Source organism: Triticum aestivum, chromosome 6A, assembly GCF_018294505.1.
Source record: "Triticum aestivum cultivar Chinese Spring chromosome 6A, IWGSC CS RefSeq v2.1, whole genome shotgun sequence".
In the NCBI taxonomy this organism is placed as follows: domain Eukaryota; kingdom Viridiplantae; phylum Streptophyta; class Magnoliopsida; order Poales; family Poaceae; genus Triticum; species Triticum aestivum.
The window spans coordinates 397178615-397184614 of NC_057809.1; positions in this window are offsets into that span (position 1 = coordinate 397178615).

A 6000-nucleotide genomic window follows, 5' to 3' on the forward strand; every position below is an offset into this window, starting at 1 on the left:
TTACGCTGTGCAGGCTCACTAGGAAGCAATCCCTTTGACTTCCATGGCCGCCCGCCTTCCTCTCCATTAATGGCGCCTGAGCTTTACTGTTCGCCTCCCATTCCCCCCCCCCCCCACAGACCTCCACCGCCATGGCGCAGAATGATCATCTACCACTAGTCATCAAGTTTGGTGAAGTCGACTCTGAGTCGGAGGAGATAGAAAATAAGGAGGAATGGGGCCTCATGGACATGGCCCAGAACAAGCTGGCCGTGGCAGTTGCTGTCCCCGCTCCCGTCGCAGCTCCCATCCACGCGCCCGCGCCAGCGACCATCCCCGTAGCATTGACAGGTTAGTCGCCGAGCACTATCGTAGAGCTGGAAGCCGCGGGCGTCAGCGAGGTCTCTGCGGACCCGCGCGAGCTCGTGTACATGCCAGCGCCAGCACCTGTGCCCGTGCGCGCCCCTCCACTCACCATGCCGCCGGGCCCCGTGCGTTTGGCTGCATCTGCCGCACCCGTGTGCGCCCCTCCACCCGCCGCGGCGCCGGTCCCCGTGCATTTGGCTGCACCGGCCGCGCCCGTGCCAGTGCGCCCCCCCCCTCAGCAGCATGGGACTCTGCCGTCGACCGCTACCTCCCAGCGGTGCCAGTTGCCGTCCTCCCGTGCCCTGCCCGTGGATCGCGCGATGACATGATGTTTGATTTACAAGTGAAGAACATTTTGTGCTGCCTTGAGGACTTCAATAACGGCATCCCGGAGGACGACAAAGACAATGATGGCGCGGCACGTCGCCTCCACTACTGCCGGATATAGTTTTTTGGGGTTTAATACTGTATCTCGAATTCTCGATCATATGAATATAAATTTGCGGTGTGACTGAATGAAAGATATGGTTTGAACGAACTTTTGTTTTTCTCTCTTAATGTACAGACTTATCAAACGATTTTCTTGAAAAAAACATCAACGGTTTTTAAATATAAAACACTCATCGCAAACATTTTAGTTAGAACACCCGTATGCAAACCGACAGCTTCCCCAGGAAGCCAAGGGAAAATGTGCCGAGCAGGATTTCTGCATCCCTTCAACGCAAATGGTTGTTTTGCATGATCCGTGTGCAACCACGTACAAACAATTGGGTAAGATTTGCATATCTGTCATTTTGGGTATGTTGCCATTTCTTAAACTGGAAAGAGTGAAATTTGTTTATCTAGTAACATTGCCATTTGTCAACCTTGTAACATTGCGATTTGTCAAAATATGCAGCTACAAATCACTAGCACTATCTAATTTTTGCAACTAAAATCACTAGCACTGTTCATATGGACAGCACTAGCAGGCGTGAGTTCATGGACGCACATGCAAATGTACCTTTGATTACATACAACAAGTCATCAACCCACAACGACAATGAGGATACATGTTGGATTATAGATCATTTCCAACAAAACATTCTAGTAAAGTTTTTCTCACACAACAAATAACAAAGCGATGAAATGAACTTCAGCTCAACCACTCGTCAGCGTTGGAAACACTTGCTTTGAACCAGAAGTGTTTCTCTGGGAAGGGCTAGCTACTGTCAATCTCGAGACCAACGCAGGACTGATCATCCAGGCTAAAGCGGCCTATTTCAATACCCATATTGGGATGGTAGGGAAGCATAGTAATGTCTGAGGTATAGATACAGTTGCTTCTCATAAATGGTAGTAACGTTGTGTCAACAGCAGCTGGATCGCCTTCCACCATCATTGGATAGTTTTGTCCAAGGAAGAGCGAGTTTCCTCCAAGACTTTCAATACTGAACCAGGGAGAAGGTGTTGGCGCTAGTACACCAGTATCCATCCCGAATACCCTGCAACGGATGTTGGAATAGGTCCGGAGAGTGCGACCATACGAGACAACACCTGCTTCCTTAGTAACACCAGTAGTGCCCCGTATACAGACAAGAAGAGGTGATCCATCGGAATAAGTTGCCAAGCGCCACTGAGTATATGGGTCCTGCTCGTCCTCATGCTCGTGAATAAAATTTTCAAGTATAGGTGGTGGAATGTTCACAGGACCTTGGAAACACAAGAAGGTTAATTAGTAAAGGGAAACTAGCTAACCCGCATGCATGTGGATGAAACAATTATAATTACGGTGGAAGACAAACATACTGAAATCATGAGGATTCCATGCAAAAACAGTGCCACGAGTGGTGGCAGCAAACACAAGATCCTCGTATTGAATTGCATCAGTACTCATCTATGTATACAAACTGATTTTTGAGCAATATCCACCGAGTCGAACCATGAAGGACTGCAACAAGCTTGTCGAAGATAGCAACAACATAAGCATTACAATAACCCCAAGAGAGGTTGAGAACTTGACAAATTGCTATCTTCCGTAGACGACAGTCAGCATGATCGTATTTGAACTCACGTAGAATATCGGTGTACTCAACCTCTAGGCAGTCGTCTGAGATTTTTCGAAGTGGAACCCAGTGACGAGTGTACACATTCACAAGTTCCCACTCATAGTTGTACCCAATATAAACAACCCAATCTCCATTTGCGCCTACCCAAGCCTTTCCCTCAAGCGATGGCATCTTAACATCATATGTATCATTATCAAGCTGCATCAACTTACACAAGGCGAGGCTTCCCTTGTCCTCGCGCTAGTCAGTAGGGTCATAGTGAAGAAGATAGGGGTGATCAAACCGCTCATGAACCCTTGGGTTCCTTGTAATGATGTTATTAGTTGAGTCGAGAATGGTCTTGAACGAACCTGCCATGCTAGCCGAGGTGATGATGTCACATCGATCAATGAGTTCCTCCACTGCGTCATCATTCAGATCGGGGCAAGAATAACAGGGTCGTTTCCGGCTCATTCCCTCCATGGAGAAGACGATCAAACAATGGCAGAAGGAAGGGTGAAGGCAAATGGAGGAGGGAGGAAGAGCTAGCATGCCACAGCAGTTCCAAATCGAGAGGGAAAGGAGAAGAGTCGGTGGACGGTTGCCATGGTACACGAAGAGGTGCCTGGGGAGCGAACAGTTGCCACAGAGGTCACACACTGACGATAAGGGTCGAGTGAACCGCATGCAATCCCATCGCACAACACACACGTCTTGTTAAGTTGAACCATTTATGTACTCTTGTGTCAACACAAACAGTTCATGTGAGTGAACCGCATGCCGTATATCCCACACACCTTGATCTGGCTGACCGTTTCTTTTGTGTTTCCTAATCACAAACAGTTCATCCGAGTGAACCGTATGCTGTATATCGCACACATCTTCATCTGGCTTCCCGTTTCTTTTGTGTTGCCTAATCACAAACAGTTCATCCGAGTGAACCGTATGCTGTGTATCGCACACGCCTTCATCTGGCTGCCCGTTTCTTTTGTTCCTCCTCAACGCAAACAGTTAATTGAACTGAACCATATGCCCTTCATCGCACAAGCAACTAAAACTTGAACCGTGTTTGACGCATCCATCATCGCAAACATTTTATACGTTTTTGACGGTTTTCATACAGAACCGTTTGCGATTATGGCATCACACACAGTTTCTCAAAGGGTCTCTGATCGAAGTGTCGCGTTAGCAGCATCATGCAGTAGTGAGCTCCAGTCGGTCGTGGGAGCACTTGGCTTCCATGAAGTTCCACTTGCTTTGGAAGACTTTCACCTTCTTCTCGGCCCGAGAGATCGCGTTGCTACCATTGGCCGCGATGAAGCTGGCACACCACGAGCACTGGTCGCCGGTTATCCGAAGGTAGAGGAAGTGGAAAAAAGTGCAACGGACGGCATCACCCCCACGAACGCCTCGCAGTAGAAGGCGAAGATCGATAGGAGGAGAATGGATTTGGGATGAAGATGGAGGGCGTGGAGCGCGTAAAGGTGGAGGATGGCGTAGAAGAAACTAGAGAAAGGGGGAACCAACCCAGCAAGGATGTTGTGCAGGAAGAAGGGGTAGAAGGTGTTACCCAAGGCTGCCGGCTTGGTGGAGCCAACCTGGAGCATTGTCTCTCCCCCCTCATAGCCATCGCCCGCCATCAGCAGGAGCACGGTGGCGAGGTGCTTCTGTTTTGCGATGGTGGATGCGCTCAGGGCTGGCTCGAACCAAGAAGTCAGGAGCGTAGCCGAACCCGAAGGTTTCGCCTTGTCGGTGGCCATCGGTGACAAGTTCAGGGGAAGGATTCAGCGGATCTGGAAGCGCTTGGAGCAAAGGAAGAAAGGGATCTAGAGCAAGATGAAGGAAAGGCAATGAAGGCTTTGCACCAAGCACTAGCCTTTTTGTCAGACTAGAACAGTTGCCGAGGCTGCATGGGGAAGCGGAGATGCCCACGTCCCATCAATCGCCATGCGTCAACCAAGGCCGCAGGCGGTTAGGGCCTGCGGCACTCCGCACTTGCCTCGTGGCTTCACCTCGAAGCCAAGTTCGAGCGTGCCTTGGTCCTGGGGGCTACTACCGGCGTTCTGGGAACGGGGGTACCCATACTTGCCTGCCTGTGGCCCATGGCGTGGCTCACCAACGGCCTGGTACGACCCAGCTTCAGCATCAACAACCCAAGACCCTTGCGAGGGGCCAAGCCTCGCGAGGTGGACGACACCAAGACCTCCACGAGGAGCGGCCTCCTCAGGCTGGCTCCCGAGGAGCGAAGATTTCTATGCAAGCCTCGCCTCACGAGGTTCGGATGACGTGAGCCATGACGACCAAGGCCAGGCGGGCGCTAGCGAGCACAGTATACCAGTTTCCTCTTTGGTGCTAAGGAGGCAAGCGCAGACGCGGAGTCACGAGGAATCAGCCAAAGGTTTCCATTCCGGTGCAACGAGACCAAGACCGCAAGGACGGCAGGATGGAGGTCATCGCCGAGCACACCAAGGCGTCACGACCAGAGGCTTTTGCAGGCGAAGACTACTTTTGTCAGGATAGCATGTAATAGTTGTCTCCCTTCGAATTTTGCCATTGTGGGAACCCTTCCTGCCTTCATTTTGGGAAGAGGACCAAGGCCACTATAAATAGGGCTTAGCCACCACCATAGACCGGATCCGGATCCTAGAGATCATCCTCTCCCCACCATCTCAAGAACACGCCTCCTCCCGAGGTTGTTCTCCCACTGTACTAGTTCATCACCAGCCCCTCGAGGACAATCCACCACAAAGAAGGAGTAGGGTTTTACACCGCAAGGTGGCCCGAACCTGGGTAAATTGTCGTGTCTTGTTTCCCTCTTGTTCGTCGAGCTAGGCCGAGAGATTGGCGAGTAGGCTTATTGGGGAGGTTGAGTTCTTCGCACGCACCCTAGAGTTCAAACCTCTCAAGGGTCTGCGGAACCGAAATCCGACATTCACATCATTCAATCATGGAAGTGGAAGGAAATAATGACGTTGATTTCATGAACTGGTCGTGGTGAAGAATAGCTGATATGAACCCTACTAGTTTTTATTTTGTACATATGTTTATGTGACTGATTTTGTTTCCACATATCATGGATAAACATGTGTGTAATGATAATTAGAGTTCATGTTTTCTTATGCCATTATTAATTAGTTAGGAGTTGATAATATGCTATCATGGGTGTTAACATGTATTAAATTGATTATGATGTGGTATGTTAGTATGGTATCCTCCTACGAAGAATGTAAGTGGCTTGACTTGGCATATGCTCACTGTTCACGTATGTAATTGATTCAAAATCAATCTCGATTCTATGGTAGTTATGCTCAACATGTTTATATCCTCACCATGCTATCATTCAATGTTGGTTATTCGAAATGCATGATTATGACCATTGTCACTCTCTACTTGGTCCCTTCCTAGTCTATTGCTAGCCTTCCCTTATACTTAGCAGAAATACTGCTTGTGCATCCAAATCCTAAAACCAAAGTTATGCCATAAAGAGTCCACTATATCTATTTTTGGTTGGTTATTGTAGCGAAAACCCCCACAGCCTGCAGTTTATTCATTCAAAGTATAGAATATTTACAAAGGTTACCAAAAGTAACCCAAAGAAAAGAAGAAGCGGCTAAAGACCTAAAGACAA